Genomic DNA, 19,618 nt, shown 5'->3' with positions numbered 1-19,618 from the left:
CTGCCTTGGTGGCACTTTTTTCGGTCCACCTAAACTGTGGTCCTGGAACTGCGGTCCTGAAAGTGCAGCCTCCGGTATTGCAGACGGATAATACTGGAGGAGGGAGGGTCCAGCTAGCCTGTTTTGTTTGACAACACTTCGAACGTCAACAGGAAGTTACTCCACCTAGGATCGCTTAGAGCACCTTTAAGAAAGTCCCGAGCTCCCCCAATGACATTTTGGTGGCGTCCATGTGCGTTCAGCTCGTAAATACGATCTTTCCGACATGACTTGAACGTACCATTTTGGTGTTCTCCTTAGTTTCGAGTGGTTTAGAATTACGAACACGTCGGAGATTCTAAAGTAACCTAATTAGCCATCTTTATTAAATTCAGAATCTTCACAGCTCAATTTTCGGGACATGTTATCCGTCTTTCTGTTCTTATTATTAATCTACGGTAAGTGTTGAACTTTAGTTTTCCTTTCGGTTTCGGTTTGTACACAAGTTTTAATTATTATTTCTACGTCAGATGCATGAAAATGAGTAATGACATTAATATCTATGAATAATGTGGCTAACGGTTGTTGATCTGTGGTAATAGCATTTGCATCTATAAGCTAAAACTCTGCAAGTGTTTTTAAACTTTTGTTAATAAACAAAACTGCATGCGTCTTGCAGAAGAACAGCCGGAGCTAGTTATTGTGATACTCCGCAGCGGTGACGACCGTTCTAGTCCGAATATAAACACTTATTATAGGTGTACCGCAGTGATTCAGGATAAGACAAAAGCATGGTTTGGAAAATGGATTCATGAAGTTGTAAATTTTGAAGACAAAGAAGTTACAGGCTGCAGCTACCGCGGATGCGTGGACGCCAAGTTTCTGACGTAATGCTAGGGCGTCCGTATAAAATATATTTTAGTATATACAGGTGCTGGTCATATAATTAGAATATCATCAAAAAGTTGATTTATTTCACTAATTCCATTCAAAAAGTGAAACTTGTATATTATATTCATTCATTACACACAGACTGATATATTTCAAATGTTTATTTCTTTTAATTGTCATGATTATAACTGACAACTAAGGAAAATCCCAAATTCAGTATCTCAGAAAATTAGAATATTACTTAAGACCAATACAAAGAAAGGATTTTTAGAAATCTTGGCCAACTGAAAAGTATGAACATGAAAAGTATGAGCATGTACAGCACTCAATACTTAGTTGGGGCTCCTTTTGCCTGAATTACTGCAGCAATGCGGCGTGGCATGGAGTCGATCAGTCTGTGGCACTGCTCAGGTGTTATAAGAGCCCAGGTTGCTCTGATAGTGGCCTTCAGCTCTTCTGCATTGTTGGGTCTGGCATATCGCATCTTCCTCTTCACAATACCTCATAGATTTTCTATGGGCTTAAGGTCAGGCAAGTTTGCTGGCCAATTAAGAACAGGGATACCATGGTCCTTAAACCAGGTACTGGTAGCTTTGGCACTGTGTGCAGGTGCCAAGTCCTGTTGGAAAATGAAATCTGCATCTCCATAAAGTTGGTCAGCAGCAGGAAGCATGAAGTGCTCTAAAACTTCCTGGTATACGGCTGCATTGACCTTGGACCTCAGAAAACACAGTGGACCAACACCAGCAGATGACATGGCACCCCAAACCATCACTGACTGTGGAAACTTTACACTGGACCTCAAGCAACGTGGATTGTGTGCCTCTCCTCTCTTCCTCCAGACTCTGGGACCCTGATTTCCAAAGGAAATGCAAAATTTACTTTCATCAGAGAACATAACTTTGGACCACTCAGCAGCAATCCAGTCCTTTTTTGTCTTTAGCCCAGGCTGTTGTTCAAGAGTGGCTTGACACAAGGAATGCGACAGCTGAAACCCATGTCTTGCGTACGTCTGTGCGTAGTGGTTCTTGAAGCACTGACTCCAGCTGCAGTCCACTCTTTGTGAATCTCCCCCACATTTTTGAATGGGTTTTGTTTCACAATCCTCTCCAGGGTGCGGTTATCCCTATTGCTTGTACACTTTTTTCTACCACATCTTTTCCTTCCCTTCGCCTCTCTATTAATGTGCTTGGACACAGAGCTCTGTGAACAGCCAGCCTCTTTTGCAGTGACCTTTTGTGTCTTGCCCTCCTTGTGCAAGGTGTCAGTGGTCGTCTTTTGGACAACTGTCAAGTCAGCAGTCTTCCCCATGATTGTGTAGCCTACAGAACTAGACTGAGAGACCATTTAAAGGCCTTTGCAGGTGTTTTGAGTTAATTAGCTGATTAGAGTGTGGCACCAGGTGTCTTCAATATTGAACCTTTTCACAATATTCTAATTTTCTGAGATAGTGAATTTGGGATTTTCCTTAGTTGTCAGTTATAATCATCAACATTAAAAGAAATAAACATTTGAAATATATCAGTCTGTGTGTAATGAATGAATATAATATACAAGTTTCACTTTTTGAATGGAATTAGTGAAATAAATCAACTTTTTGATGATATTCTAATTATATGACCAGCACCTGTATGTGTATATATATATATATATATATATATATATATATATATATATATATATATATATATATATATATATATATATATATATATATATATATTAGTATATTTTTGCATATAACATGTTCCTAAAATAAAAATCCTTTGGCTGAGTATGGACAAGTTAGCTAAATTTAGTAGTGAATTATACTTGCATTGGTTGTACAAAGACATGATACCTATGATATGAGCCAGTTTTGTTTGGGTCCGAATATGTCCAGTATTCAAAAAAGGTTGAGATTCAGTAGCTAGAAAGTTATTCATATTCACACTCGCATATCCAGCTCTCTAGTCTAGCACATGGCCATAACAGCAGAAATAAAAAGCATTTGCTGTGCATATTTCCTTTTGTTAGTTGTGTGTGTGTGTGTGTGCAGTGGCGCAAAAATGGGGTATGCAGTATATGCAGTGCATAGGGCCGCCGCACGGAGGGGGGCGCCATTGTGCCAAAACAATTCTTTGAAAATCTTTTTGAATAAAATTTAAAATAAATTTTAAAATTATGTTTGTTGAAAAATAATTTGTTTATCATTTTGAATGAGTAAAACATATATTTTATTATATCAAGTGAAATCAACTGCTCACCATTTCGACATACAAGAGCCGTTGCTCTGTTACGGACAGTCCAAAATGGACAGAGGAGGGAAGCTCTCTGGGGCGCAGAACAGAAAACGTAAAAAAGAAAATGAAAAACAGTGTCATAAAATGAGGACATCAATGTCCAAGTGGATAACAAGAAATTGTCTTTTAAGAATGGTCCGCTGAATCATTGATTTTACTCGGTTCGTTCAAAACGCAGATTCAGAAATGAAACACTGCTGTGAATTGCTTGGAGACGAACAGTTCTGCTTTGTCTTTATAGTTTCATTGGCAAAATTGAACAAAATAGAAAATATTTTGTCTAAAATAACACAATATAAACTTACTGAACTCTTGTATAAAATCAGTATTGCATTTGCATTTTGCACTCTTTATATTTGGGACAAAAACGGCAATTATGTAATATAGCACTCCGTTACTTTTGTGATACTGCTTAACTCAAATGATTATGAAATTCTAAACTTCATTTATTATAAAAAGAAACATAACTGAGTGTAATTTAAGTGTTTGTATATAAATAAGTTAATTTTAACCTTCAATATTATAGTAAAGTAGTACTAACTGACTCCCATGTGTAGTTTACAGTATTAGTTGAGAGATTTTTTTCCTCTAGAAAATTTGCCATGTACAGTAACTGAAATACTACATCCAAAATAATCAATATCAAATCGAAATCATAATCTAATCGAATCGCAAGCATTATTAGGAAAGGCGATTTGCAAAGATTCATAAAAAAATCTATAACGTTACTCAGGTCTTCTGGAGGTACCGATCCATCCTTCAGGAACTTTTTAGCGCAGACATAAACGCATATAGGTAGATCCAGGGGCGCATTCCCTTCAAAAACAAAATGAATCCACTGCGTCCTCATCGGCTCAGATGTCGGGAGTAAATGATGACTGTTATGTTCATTCTTATATCCAACAACAAAATGCCTCAGTTGCTTTGGAGACATTCTTGTCTACACCTGTGTGGCGTCGAAACAGTGGCGGACTGTTTACAGCTCATTCAGGGCGGGGTCTATGCTAAAACGGCGGTGTCCGTCAAGAGTCGTGGGAGGGGCCTGTGCAAAATGACGTCACTTTGCCAAGAATCTGAGAACGGCTTGATCTGACAAAAAGCTTATGATTTGTGGGGATAAAAAAAAAAAAAAAAAAAAAAAAGCACTGGGTGAATTTTTATGATTATAGGGTGGTTGTGTAGACACACTGCCAACACACATTTATGTCCAAACATAAATTTTGGATCCGATGTCCCCTTTAATTTATTATTGCACTCAATGGACTGAGATCAGCTATGCCCAACATTTCCATGTGGCGATATACTTTCTCGGCATACTTATCGTTTCAGACATATAACATTGTAATACATAATCGTGTGTGTATTATTAATTATTATTATATTATTATTAATTTGATTGCAATGTTATATTGTCCTAGAGTCTATTTCTCACCGTGTACTATTTGCATAAACACCGCACCCGTAAGGGCTGCCACTGTTGTTTTGCGGGCTATGTGACGTAAGAGCGCGGAACTGGGAGTACATCGATCTAGTGCGAGTTCACGGGTGGGAAGTCACGGGTTTGACTGCCGTTCCAGTGCACTTTCACGGGTAGAAGGTTGGAAAAACACGGGTTACGGGTTGCCTGGACCGCAGCATTAGACCTCTTTCTTGCTGTGCGAGCGTTTGGGAGGAAGTTTGATACCACGGCTCCACCTCCGGGCTCCACTGACGATTCCTTATGCGCAGGTCCAGGCTCCATACTGACGTTTTTGCATAACGTGTCAGCGCCCATCATCGTATGTTTTACGTTCAGTTCATTACAATAGAAGGAAGCAGCGTTGCGTCGTCCATCCATCCCTCTTTTTTTTACAGTCTATGGTGTGTGCGGGAGGGAGAGATAGATTTGAACAATCAGCTCTGAACTAAGATTAAACAACTAATATTTACTTAATTCGTATAATATTTCCCCTAAACTCAAGGACCTGTTCCAAGCCAAAAACATTCAGGGCTAGAGAGGCCCCTGGAGAGACTGATAATGACGAACGCGACGAGCACGACACACGCTTTGCGAGCAGTGGAGCTCTTATTATGCCGCAGTCACTGCTTCCTTTGAGTGTGTTGAAATGATGTTATAGTGTTACTCTGTGTGTTCACTCTGTGGCTGCTGTGAGACACCTGTCTGAGACACACTGCAGTAAGATAGATCAATTTTAGAATATCATATTAAATATTGGATGTCTTGTGTTGATAAATGGCATGCAATAACTTTTTTAAACATATTGTATGATGGAGATAATCTCTGAGGCATGGTAAAGCATGGTACTCGCAAAAAATCAAGAAAATTGATTTAAACAATAAGACTAAATGTGTTGAGCTATTTAACAACAATTCGTTTTCTGTCTATAAATATATCAAAACAGTTGTTCCCTTGTCTATTAAAACATGTAATATATTAAAGCATCTTTGGTGTTTCCGTGGTTTCTACAAAATAAAACCGGAACCCGAGGGTAACGCAGGTATGATGTCATCGATAGGCGACACACGGACACGGTCCGTGTCCTTAAAATTGCTTATTTCTCTCGATTTAAACATTCTTGAAAACATTTGGGATAATGTAAGTACACAAGTCAACAAAATATATAACACTGTCCTAGTGGTTTTTGGATATTTTAATGTGCCTTTAACTGCAGATCATCAAGTAAACAGCCTGTGGCAGCAGTCTTTTTCATGGATGAGAGTTGTTTTTCCATTGGTCCTTTGTATGCTAAAGACCCTCAAATATAATAAGTCCTTGCACAATCAAATTTAATGTAGGTTTTGGTCAATTTTTTGTGCTGTCAAGTCACCTTTATTTATATAGCGCTTTTTACAATGTAGATTGTGTCAAAGCAGCTTTACATTGATAACTGGTACATTATTTGGCTGCACAGCAGCTCTTAAAGAATAGTGTCAATGCAGGCAGATCAAAGCACTGTTGAATATCAAATGTCAAGTCAAATGTCAAGTGTCCCCAACTAAGCAAGCCAAAGGCGACAGCGGCAAGGGACCCAAACTCCAACAGGTGACATGCTGTCTGATTTCATAGTAAACAAAGTGCATCTTCATTAATAGTTTGGTGAACAGTCCTGTTGCCTAAATGTTAAATATTTTCTTATTATGTTTTATGAAAAACTTGCACTCCGGTTGTGCAGTGCTAGCAATAAATCCAACAGAGATAACACACTGCAATAAAATTCAATTCTTGATGAGTATTTTTGTCATGAGGCAATATGTATTTATTTGAGAACCAACACGACAGACTTTATTGTTTTCAAAGAATGCTGTGTAGTTCATTGTTTCACCTGTAAAGGGTGATGATAAAAAAAAAAAAAAAGGGGAAAAATACTGTTCGTTTGTGCAGTGTTGCTTCTCAAGTAGGCTACATGTATCTTGTTTTTATGCTTATGTACGGTTGTGTATGCTCTTGAATTTCATATTTTTTTCCACAATGTTCAGAAGTTTCATCGTTACCAACAGAGTTCCACAGAACAACCATAGTTAGCTCATGATGCTTTTGGGAAACGCACCCCAGAACAGTAAACCAGTAGCTGATTGTCTTCTGAGCTGGCCTGAAGTTAGTGTGGTATCAGTAAAACTGGTTCTGTTTGTTTTCCAGGTGTGTCTGTTAAAGAGACAGAAGAATCTAAACCTGTGACGGTGATGGAGGGAGATTCTGTGACTCTGCACACGAATCTTACTGAAGTACTGAACGACGATACCATTCTGTGGCTGTTTGGACCCGAAGACTTGCTGATATCTCAGATAAGGCGAAAGGATGACTTCACTCCAGTTTTTTTCACTGATGATGCTGGATTCAGAGGCAGATTGCAGGTGGACCAAAAGACTGGATCTCTGACCATCAGAAACACCAGAATCAGACACTCGGGACGATATGAACTCACTGTCTCTAGAGAAATGACTACAACAAAGATATTTAATGTCACAGTCATTGGTGAGTATCTCAAGTCCTTCATTGCAACAATGATCATGTGATATGACAAATAAAGCTTCAAAAAAGGTATTTAAAAAAAATCTTTCTTTGAATCTAACATTTTAAAGTCATTTACTGTTGTTTTTTCTGTCTTCAGTGGCTTTGCTCTGCTAGTGTTTTTTGTTTGTTTTGTTTGTTCTGTGTCGATCAGAAACTCTACACATAATTGAGATGTTCTGTAAAAGATCGGAGAGTCGTGCTCCGAGCTAGACTCGATCCAGAACTGTTATTATTTTAACAACGTACAATTCCTGGGTAGAGATTGTCCAACCAGCAGGATCTCCATAGATCATCATACCGACCGGAAAACACAGGAAGCGGCGCAGTGAATGCAGGCAAAAGCGAGGCTGCCGGGTGGGCCTACAAATAAGGCTAAAGAGATCATGCAGCCCTGAAGTATCAGCAGAGATTGAGTCAACTAGATCATCCATTGTGAAGGCCTCATCGACACGACAGCCAGTGGCACAGCTCCTCAACAAACTGTCCATACCGGCGTGATGAATACGATCCTCAACTGGATGGAACTGGAATAAATATTTTTGCCATCTGTTGGAGTTTGGGTTCCTTGCCGCTGTCGCCTTTGGCTTGCTTAGTTGGGGACACTTGACATTTGATATTCAACAGTGCTTTGATCTGCCTGCATTGACACTATTCTTTAAGAGCTGCTGTGCAGCCAAAATGATATGCCAGTTATCACTGTAAAGCTGCTTTGACACAATCTGCATCGTAAAAAGCGCTATATAAATAAAGGTGACTTGACTTGACTAAAGAGATCACGCCATAAGCCTGCACTGCCCAACATCTTCCTCACAAACACTAGATCACTCGGCAACAAAACAGAAGAACTGGATCTGATAGCATTTTTATAATAGCGGGGGACTTTAATCAAGCCAATCTAAAAACTGTTCTTCCTAAATTTCATCAGCATATTACATGCCTCACGAGAGAACGTAATGTTTTGGATCATCTTTACACCAGCTTAAACAATGGATACAAAGTCACAACCTTCCCCCATCTGGGCCAGTCTGATTATAAATCCCTCTTTCTCACCCCTTCATACAAACCTCTCATCAAGAAAACTAAGCCATCTGTTTTAACAATAAGGACTTGGCCTGAGGAGGCTTCCATCCAACTTCAGGGTCACATCAGTAACAGGGACCCCCGAAGAGTTTGGCAGGGTATCCGACATCTCACTCAATGTAAAAGCAGCACCAGCGACTCACTAGCGGAGGAACTAAATCACTTCTTTGCCCACTTTGAAGTCAACACGGATGAGTCTGAGTCTGTGCTGTTACCATCCACTGACAGCCCGGTACCTTCTGTGAGCACAGCAGAGGTCTGAAACGAAGGCGGTCGGTCCTCTGTTGTACTCACTATATAAAAGCAGCACCAGCGACCCACAGCACAAACAATAATTAAATTTGCAGATGACACCACTGTGCTGGGGCTAATCTTGAATGGTGATGACTCTACCTACAGGGAGGACTGTGTTGGCACTCAACACCTCTAAAACTAAGGAGCTCATCATTAAATTCCGGAAACAGAAATAGAAATCGGCCCCTCTATATATTGTAGGAGAAATGGTGGAGAGAGTGACCACCTTTAAATTTCTCGGCACACACATCTCCCAGGACCTCACGTGGACTATTAAAGAGTTAGTTCACCCAAAAATGAAAATTTCTGTCATTAATTACTCACCCTCATGTCGTTCCACACCCGTAAGACCTTCGTTCATCTTCAGAACACAAATTAATATTTTTATTAATATTTTTATTTTAGTATATTTTTGATGAAATCCGAGAGGTATATGACTCGTCCATAGACAGCAATATAATCAACACTTTCAAGGTCCAGAAAGGTACTAAAGACATCGTTAAAACAGTCATGTGACTGCAGAGGTTCAACCTTAATGTTATGAAGAGAATACTTTTTGTGTGCAAAAACAAAACAAAAATACAGACTTTATTCAATTTTTCTCCTTCCCTGTCAGTCTGTTACGCAGTTGCATTGCAGCACTTCCAGGTTCTACATCAGAACTCTGGCTCAGCATTGATGTGATGCTGACGCAGGAGCCGGCCAATAATGAGTCACTTGTTTTCCAGATGTGGTTGGTGAGACGGATGGAATGAAGTCAGTGACGGTGACGGAGGGAGAGTCTGTCACTTTACGCAATGATGCTGAAATACACAAAGATGCTCTGATGCTGTGGAGGTTTGGAGATAAAGGTGTCCTCCTGGCTAAAATCGATATCGAGGCCAACAAGGCCTCATTACACGATGCTGATGAGAGATTCAGAGATCGACTGCAGCTGGATCTTCAGACTGGATCTCTGAGCATCACAAACACCAGAACAAATGACTCTGGACTCTATGAACTACAGATCAGAGGCATTGAGAGCTCACGGCGATTCCTTCTGTCGGTCAATGGTGAGTAATTGAAAGATTGAGTCTTTTAATGTAATGGCATGAGTAATTTCAGATCATCACACTGACTGACACCTTCACCGTCTCTATTGATAGCTATCCCAGAACCACAGCTTTCTTCAGGCGCTAAAGCAGGGATGGGTGTTGGTGTTTTAGTTCTTGTTCTGCTGCTTGTGGCTGCAGCTTTAGCTGCGATTTACTACCGGCACAGGATCTTAAATTAAAAAAGAAAATGGGTAAGTATAATATACTTTAAACAGGTTTCCCATCTCCTCAAAAATGTCATAACTTTCTTTAAACTGTGGACAGCAGAGGTTATCCTGGCTTTCCAAGCTTTACAATGCCCAAAAAGCATATCCATCTGTCATAAAAGTAATCCATACAGCTCCAGGGGGTTAATAAAGGCCTTCTGAAACTGCTCTTTTCCATACAGTGGTGACCACAAAGTTCAAGCTTTAAAAAGAAAAAGTACCATAAATGCACTATGTTTTCATATATCCAAAGTCTTCTAAAGTCAAATGATAACTCTGTGTAATGAACAGACTAACATTGTTCAGTGATAATCTTCTCTTTTCCACATTTCTGTGTGTTGCTGTGACAGACGAACAGAAGAAGTCAGTGATGGAGGGAGATTCTCCAACTCTACTCACTGGTCTTACTAACATACAGGGTATTGATAAGATAGAGTGGTGCTATGAAACTGAAGACAATCGCATTGCTGAAATTAATAGGAGGACCATTAAGAAATCTTCCGGTGCTGATGGGAGATTCAGAAGCAAACTGAGGCTGGATGGAAAAACTGGAGATCTCACCATTAGCAACATCAGAACCATACACTCTGGACTCTATATACTAAAGATCAGCAGCAGCAGCAGCAAAAGCACCACAAAAACAAAACGCAAGAGATTCATTGTTACTGTCAGTGGTAAGTATATCTAAAGTGTTAAAGGGTTAGTTCACCCAAAAATGAAAATTCCGTAATTTATTACTCACCCTCATGTCGTTCCACACCTGTAAGACCTTCATTCATCTTCAGAACACAAATGAAGATGCATGAAATCTGATAGCTAACTTACACATTCAAGATCCAGAAAGGAAGGCAAGACAACATTAAAGTTAAAATGGTCACATTAAAATCCATGTGACTCTAGTGGTTTTATGAAGCTATGCAAGTGCTTTTTTTGCACACACACACACACACACAAAAAAAAACATAATTTACCACTGTATTTACAAAATCATATAATCTACAGCACGTTCACAGGATGCGTTATGGTGCTCTATAAAAAATAACCCTGTCCAAGCCTTTTTCAGCTCTATTCTCACTGCATGTCTTTAGTAAATCTTGACAAAAGAGGGTTTGTGTTGGCGCAAGCTGTTAGTAAATCCGGCCCTATAAATGTATGTTATGTTCAAACTGAAGACTAAATTCATTCAGTCACTTGTTTGATTTTTTTTTTTATATATATATTTCTATGTCTTGCTGTGACATGAAGTGAGGACATTGAGAGTGAAGGCGGGAGGTCCTGTCATTCTCGAGACTCATGCTGAAATACAGAGCAATGATCTAATGCTGTGGACATTTGGACCTGAAAACCGTCTCGTTGTTAAAACTGATTCAGGAAGGACTAGCATTAGTGAGAGTTTCAGAGAGAGACTGGAGCTGAACAAGGAAACTGGATCGCTGACCATCAGAAACATTGGAATCACAGACTCTGGACATTTTAAACTACAGATCATTAACAGTGAACAGACCACATTCAGAAGATTCAATGTGACTGTCAATGGTGAGTAAAGCGTCATTTATTATAATAACATTGATTTTCACAACAGGTGCAAACTGAGTCTTTTTGCACATTCCAGATTATAAAGTCATGATTATTCAAGTTTTAAGAATATTTTTTGCAAAGAAGCATTTTAGCTAGTGGTCTCTGCCTTTTGGACCTTTTGGATATTTTTATTAACTAACATGTACAAAGATTAACAAATACAGTAACGAATGTATTACTCATAGTTAGTTAATAAATGAACCTTACTGTAAAGTGTTACCACAAATTAGATAAGATGCTTGAACACACATGTAAGATCCAGACAGGTGAAACAGAATATTTTTGTAAGTTGGATTCATAAAGACTTCATAAAGACAGTAATAGATACATTTGTATCCACCTAGTGGTGTAACAATGCAATCGATACAGTCGTTATTTGAAGTCCAGTTACTTTCAGAAGGTAATTTATTATATTTTGATCGGTAACATCAGCGTTTCTATCTGAATAATAAACCTTTGTATATTTCTGTTATAATTTGAATATTTGTCACACAGAAATAATGATACTGTGCGTTTGAAAAGATTGTTTGTGAAGCTGTTTATTTATTTATTTTTAATCAAAGGTTTAATATACACAGACAAATCGTTGTCATTTAGGAATTAGATCTCAGATTTGATATCTGACGTAAGGTACAACGGGGCTAAAGGCACACCTTAAGAAAAACTGCTTTGCACTACTCTCAAAATATATATGTTTGTATTGGACATTGATGGAGCAACATATTTTGTGTGAAAAAAAAATCATAAAGTGGTTAATTTTGTTTAAAAATCTTATAAATGTATGAGGTGGTGAGGTACAAATACTTTAGCTAAAATAATATGTTTTTAATAATGACTAGATTAATACTTGTTCAAAAGAATAACTTTAGCAAAGTTTGTACTATTTTCTGTTTATTTTGATAAATAAGAGTTTGTTTTTGTTCAGTAAATATACTGTCATTAAAATAGGCCTATGTGATATATATTTTTATATATAAAATATAAAAATAGATTTTAAAAAATTATTTTAAAAAGTAAAGATTCTGAAAGCATTTAAGGAGATCCCATAATAGCCTTTTTAATATAGATTTACAGTAGTAACAATAAATGATATTTTATTATGATATGATTAATATATTTTAAAATATGATTGTTTCATTATAAATATGGGTATTATCTCTAAGATGAATACCCAATTTGATATATGATATTTGCTATCTGAATCTAACCATGTCATGTCAAGAAATGGAAAAGTCAGTCAGCGATTCATTATCATGTTAATTATTGTGCCTTTTGCCCCAACAGCAGGGGCGCTTTTTACCCCAAATACCATACTTTTACATATTCTTCCGTTATTGAAAATCTGTTGCTTGAATTACCTTGAACAAAACTGAAAATCATTAAGAAGACCTTTGTCTGAAAATACAAACATTAATTTAATGGATTCTTAAATCAACAACATTTTAAAAAACATCAAATATTAGATCAAACTACCTCAGAATCAACTTTGCGTTGCTGGCCGCGATCGCGTCAAGGATCAGACAAATTTGCATGTGCATTTTGAAAAACGAGTGCTTAGGAAAGTGCTGCGGCAAGTTTTTGTGCCATCTAGTGGTTTACAGGAAAATAAAATCAAAGGCGCCTTTAGCCCCGTTCTACCGAGTAGTGCGAGGGCTTTTCAGTGCATTCATTGGTACAATATTCATGATGTGAGACGTCTCTATTAAAGGATACGCCCCCCGCACTTCGCCAACCCGTCACACCAGAACCGTTTTCGGAACCGAAACTTAGAAATCTTGCACGGTTCCAGTTCTTTTCAAAAAACACTACCGGTTCCGGATGAGAAAATATGATTTATCTGTATTTTCTTTATGGTTCCACAGAAGAAAATGTGAATGAAGATGAAGAGACACAGCTAATCTGAGGAGATGTTCCCTGATGGAGTGAATGAGCAGCAGGCGACAAGTTCCGTTTGACAGGATTCGTACGGTCAAATGAAAAACAATATTTTTTACAATATTTTACAATATTATTACAATATCAAGAGCATTAATTGATAAAAAAAAAATGACACTGTAAAGTGTTCCTGTTGATTTTATAATTTGAGTAACCTTAAACAGTCTGTGTAAATGAACATGCATGCTTTTTCAGGTGCAGCTTCTGTTCCACCTTTGCAGTGTAAAGATGGCTTTTGTTAATGCAAAATGTTATTGGTAACAGTCTATATAGTGTTCTGATTGACTTAAGTAATTGGTTACAGTTAATTATTTGACAAAGGACAACAACAAAACTGCACTTATAAATAAATAAAATGCCCCTGAAAATCAATTTCAAGGGGCCCCATATTGGAAAAGTTTATTTCTGAACCTGGCATGGGGTAATGTCTGGCAGTTGCAGTTTTTATAGGTGTAAATTGCAGAAATTAATAAATTAACTCGACTGTTTTAGGAGAATTTAAAGGTGCCCTAGAACCCTTTTTCACAAGATGTAATATAAATCTAAGGTGTCCCCTGAATGTGTCTGTGAAGTTTCAGCTCAAAATACCCCATAGATTTTTTATTATTAAATTTTTTGGGGGGCATAATTAAAAATGCGCCGTTTCAGCACGTGTGCCCTTAAAATGCTCGCGCTCCCCGCCCCCAAGCTCACAACTCTATAATACATTGCATAAACAAAGTTCACACAGCTAATATAACCCTCAAAATGGATCTTTACAAAGTGTTCGTCATGCAGCATATCGGATCATGTAAGTATAGTGTTTATTTGGATGTTTACATTTGATTCTGAATGAGTTTGATAGCGCTCCGTGGCTAACGGGCTAAAGCTAACATAACACACTGTTGGAGAGATTTATAAAGAATGAAGTTGTGTTTATGAATTATACAGACTGCAAGTGTTTAAAAATGAAAATAACGACAGTCTTGTCTCCGTGAATACAGTAAGAAACGATGGTAACTTTAACCACATTTAACAGTACATTAGAAACATGCTAACGAAACATTTAGAAAGACAATTTACAAATATCACTACAAAAATCATGGATCATGTCAGTTATTATTGCTCCATCTGCCATTTTTCACTATTGTCCTTGCTTGCTTACCTGCATAAAGTCTGTTGATTCGGCTGTGCAGCTCCAGACGTTAATACTGGCTTGGCTAATGCCTTGAACATGAGATGGCATATGCAAATATTGGGGGCGTACATATTAATGATCCCGACTGTTGCGTCACAGTCGGTGTTATGTTGAGATTCGCCTGTTCTTCAGAGGTTTTTTAAACAAATGAGATGTACATAAGAAGGAGGAAACAATGGTGTTTGAGACTCACTGTATGTCATTTCCATGTACTGAACTCTAAGTCTTTAACTATGCCAAGGTCAATTAAATTTTCAATTCTAGGGCACCTTTAAATAGGGATGTTATCTTGTTTATGATTGATGGTTTTCCAGTGAGATTAATGGTAAATAGGACTAGCAGGTAAAGCTGATTTTAAATCTTTTTAGTTACCAAATTTTGTATTCCAAAGGTTGTCTCTAGCGCCGCAACCTTGTAAAGTTACAGTCAGTGTTATACACTTTTTTAACCTCCCATTGATGTATGTTAATCTGTTGCTAGGGTCAGACACAATATTTTAACGGTCTTACTGGTGTGTCAGCATTTATTTTATATTAAACTACATGGCTTGTCGTTAATTAAGTTATGCTGTTATTTGACATTTGAACATGGATTTTTATTCTTATTTTACATACATATATTGTTGTATTATATCAAGAAAATGCAATTACCCTGCCTCCTGTTTAGATTTTGGATGTCTGTTGCTACACATTTGGCCAATGTATAAAATATTAGGCATTGCTTACAATATTATTAGTATTTATTTTTGTTTGTTTCTAAGAAATGTATTATACTGTATGGCCAGAGATGTACAGTTGTTGTTGAATATGTGTGTGTGTGTGTGTGTGTGCAGGGTTGGGCAAAAATACATCAAAATGTATTTTAAAATAAAATACCAAATACCTTAATATTAAGTGTATCAAAATAAACTACAAAATACAGCAGCCAAACCATGTATCAAAATAAACTACTGTTTTTTTGTATTTTAAAAATACTAAAAAATACTTTTACAAGGGAGCATGAAATTTCTTCGCAAACCTTCCATCAGTTGGCCTATTTGTTACATGTTATATAGCTCAACACTGTAAGTCTTTTTGTTTGAATTTTGTTTTCTTGATTTACCTAAAGTACCATGTTTTACCATGCCTAATATCGATCTAGTTTACTGCAGCATGCATTAAGTGTCTCATAGTAGCTGCTGAGCGAACGCACAGAGTAGCATTATTACAACTTTAAGCACACAAATATGTCTAACATGATAAAACAGCGCTGCTTTACCCCAAACCATACCTGTCAAGACTCCCGTTTTTGCTGGGACTCTCCCGTATTTCACACCCATCTCCTGCCCCCCTCCCGTTTTGCTATTTCACCTGGGAAACTCCCGTAACTTGTATGGCCCAAACCTCGTTATATGAATAATCACATATATTCCAAGGTTATTCCAATCAAGGCAAGTATCACAATAAACCTCACAAGAATCGAAAATGGGCTACTTTCCCATAAACTGGAGTGAGATCATAGACATCACGGCTCTATTGCGATCTTTCCTGGCGTCCTGTGTTGCGTGACAGTGCCATCAGTTCAAGCAGAGGGCACAAACCGATCATCTCTTCCACTTTACTAGTTACAACATGAAATAAACATGAATTAGCATCTGAAGGTATAGTTTACAGCATTAGTTGACAGATATTTTGTACTTAACCTTATAGGCCCCAAATTAATCATTGAATCGAAGGTCATCAAATCAAAATCAAATCGCAAGCTCCTGAATCGAAATCGAATCCAATTGTGAAATTTGTGTCAATGCCCAGCCCTAGTGTCAAAAAAAAAAAAAAAAAAATATATATATATATATATATATATATATATATATTTTTTTTTAACTTGAATCAAATGTTGTTTTTCCCATTTATTTTCTTGTCAGAGTGCACCAAAATGCTTCGTTTACATGTTAAAATCACAATTTTCTCATGGGGGACGATTCCCCCAGACCCCCCTACAATTATTTAGTTTGTCACCTTTTTCACCTCTTCTGAGTTTGCAGGTCTGATTTTTACCTAGGAAAGTTGTATTTACGATAATTTCGAGAGTACGTGAAGGCAGCATAAATCACAAACGGCACAGAGGGGCACACCGGCCATTTCGACCTTCAGTGTAATGTTAATGTATGTGTAATGTATTTACCCTCCTGGATTTTGGTACCCAGATGTTGACAGGTATGCCCCAAACACGAATAACCGGAAGAAGCGGGAGCAGCGTCTGTGGCATAATAAAAGTCCCGCTGCTCTCGAGGTGTGTGTCGCGCTAGATAAGACATTCCCACCAGTGTCACTGTGACATCAACAGTCAAACTCAACAACATTTCTGCTGTTGCTGAAAAATGTGAGAAATTAACCCGTGTTCTGCAAAAAGTTTGAATGCATTCTTGTGCGATGAGCAGGTTACAGAATATGCGATATCTGATGTGGATGTGTGACACTTTCAGATGATCCGGGGTGCTACTGCAAGACTTGATTTTCCTGCTAAGACAAAAGCTGAGATCAAGCACCCTGCAATAAAGCAATAAAACTCATCTGAGTCCAACAGAGGTTGGATTTTTGAGAAAGTGTTTGGCCCAATTCATTTTGCTCTTGAAGGACTGTTCCTATTACACTAATGAACTGTAAATTACATTTAAGCATTAATGAAGAAGACATGTCAGTAGTGAAATCTACTTAGATATTTACACAACAAATAGTGTTGCGAAATTGCAACTCTAGTAGGATTTAAACACTCAGTTGGTCTGTCAGAGGAAGTTCTCAACCACAGGAGGAGCTGATAGTGTTTAAAGGAAGAGCTGTAACTATATAATGAAGAGAGAGACTGACAGAAACAGAAAATGGCTGATAAGTGTGATCTGTGTCTGCTGGGACTGATCATTCTCTCTTCACTTCTCACAGGCAGCATGCATAATGATGTATAATGTTCTCTGATCCTGAAACTAACACACATGTAATGTCACACTAGGTGCACAGGCCACAGCCACCTCACTCAATTAAGCAGGTCTGCAGAAATACACAGAGCACAATGATTTTTGGGGGGGGATACACGTCTCTCTCCTTCAGTTTGTCAATACAGCACGGAGAAAGCTAGTAAGCAAAACCAGTCTCGGTAAAACATTCAAAATGCAATTCATTGCATTAAATTTCATGACATCACAATCTTACATTACACTTAAACATTATTTATCTCATGAAATTAATCTATGATATTGTTTACACTTAAGGAAATGCCCTTACCAGCACACTCCTTTGAAGAGCGAGAGAAAGCACAACCAACCCCGTCAATAGCAAATGTGCTTCTAAAGATGGCGCTGTTTGCACATCGCACGAGGTATCACCAATATGTGGCCAATAAAATATTCTGCATGAACGGTTCCAGCTAGAATTAATTATGTATAATATGCCCAATTATAATGCCGAACCAAACATAAAAACAGACACACACACAAAAATAACATACAAGTTTTAATGAAGTTCATTTACATTATTATTATATTTTGTAACTACAATTGGACAGAAAGTGAGGCTTCATTCGTCATTGGTCACGTGATTTCTACATTACCAACACAAGCCTTGAATCGAGGCTTCATCTGGCACGCCCATAATGTAGCCCCTCCAGTTCCCACCTGCCCACTCCAAGCGGGATGCAAACCCGGGTCCGTTTGCATGGGAGTCAGATGCTCTAAAAAGGAGGCTAAAGGCTGCCACCTCTAGCGTCAGTTGCTAGAGCATCTCTTGAGATCAGGGGAGTGAGGTTTACATGCACAGCACTTACCAGCCTACGTCGGTTACACTCGGCACAAGCTCAGAAGCCTCGGTTCAAATGTCACATCACTAGTGTGTTCACCTATTCCCCATGTGCTTTGCTCCCTTTATATTGTGCTCCTTTCCCTCATGTCATTGCTGGTTCAGTAAGTTTCTGGTTTTTGTTGCATTTTTACATAGATTTCATGAGTTTGTTTTCCCATATAAGCTAATATGGTTAAGTGTAAATGGCTTGCTGTCCGCTGGGCTCGAGGAAGCAGCTTCAACTCGAGCTTGGATATACCCCCCAGAGGGACTACTAGTGCTCAGAAGAGGAGTATGATAAATGAGATGCCTAAATTATGTTGGTGGAGGAGTATTGAAACAGCTGATGCCAGAGCAGGGTGAGTAGCTGCTTATATGCTCTGGCCAGTAATTGAAAGATTAAGGTTCACTCCTCTTGAAATTATGGTTGTGAATTTCTTGGGTTCACTCCTCCCGAAATTACGTTTGTGAACTTCACTTACTTTTTGGGTTCTCTCTGGTTTTTGCTTTTATTTCTCTAGTTTAAGTTCCTGTTTTTTTTTTTTGTTGTTTGTTTGTTTTTTTTTTTTTTTATAGTTTCCTGCCAGGTTGCAGTCTAGTTTTTATTTTCTTTTGTTTTGGGCCTAGTTATTTATCTCTAGAATTTATTTCTTTGCTTGTCTCTTGTTTACTAGTTTAGGCTACTTTTTGATTTTTTTATTTCTTTTGTTTCTTTTTCTATTGCAGTTAGTTCATTTGCTTTTTTCCTAGTAATAGTTTTTCCAGTTTTTATTTTGCTTTTGTTTATGTTTCTCTTGTTGTCTTGTTTTGAGTCTTGTCTTGTCTTGTGTCGGTTGCTGTCCTGCCCTGCATCCTGATAAGTCACCTAGTGTCGAGCCTCTGGTTCAATGAGCCGCCGCCTTGTCTCCATCATTGCCTTGGCGTCTGGAGTTGTCTCATCCCCGACCAGCGTGTTCTCTGTCGTGTGCCCTGCCCTTTTGTTTGGACTGTGTTCCTGCCTCACCTATCTTGTGCTCTAACTTTGTTGTCAATAAATATCACCCTTTACTCATTCTGTGTCTGAGTCCTCCCTTCACAGTTCCTGACAGGTTGTATAGGAAAAAAAACTGTCATAAAACTGTCATATATTGTCTTAAACAGTACAGACTGAAATGAACACACAAAAATACAGATGTTTGCACACATCATATGATGTAATAATGCAATAATATGAAATAATATTTAAAATGTCACTTGGAACTGTTTGGACTGATTTACTCTCCCCTCCTCCTGTATTATATT

General features: G+C 38.1%; 2 protein-coding genes and 1 long non-coding RNA gene across 13 annotated transcripts in view; 2 read left to right on the top strand and 1 right to left on the bottom strand.

Moving 5' to 3' along the window:
- The window catches only part of LOC127508159 (uncharacterized), a 448,826-nt gene that overhangs the window by 236,936 nt on the left and 192,272 nt on the right, over positions 1-19,618 (bottom strand). The window lies entirely within an intron of this gene.
- LOC127508119 (uncharacterized) overlaps positions 1-19,618 on the top strand; it is a 310,593-nt gene that overhangs the window by 266,083 nt on the left and 24,892 nt on the right. The window lies entirely within an intron of this gene.
- Positions 121-19,388, top strand: LOC127508224 (uncharacterized). Its single transcript, XR_007928720.1, has 7 exons — positions 121-437; positions 6,790-7,125; positions 9,267-9,590; positions 9,684-9,823; positions 10,189-10,512; positions 11,084-11,374; positions 13,279-19,388. It is a non-coding gene; the product is annotated as an uncharacterized LOC127508224 (long non-coding RNA).

The sequence above is a fragment of the Ctenopharyngodon idella genome, chromosome 3, assembly GCF_019924925.1.
Source record: "Ctenopharyngodon idella isolate HZGC_01 chromosome 3, HZGC01, whole genome shotgun sequence".
NCBI lineage: Eukaryota > Metazoa > Chordata > Actinopteri > Cypriniformes > Xenocyprididae > Ctenopharyngodon > Ctenopharyngodon idella.
Note: the sequence above shows the minus strand (reverse complement) of the source record. Positions and strands in the feature narration are given on the sequence as shown.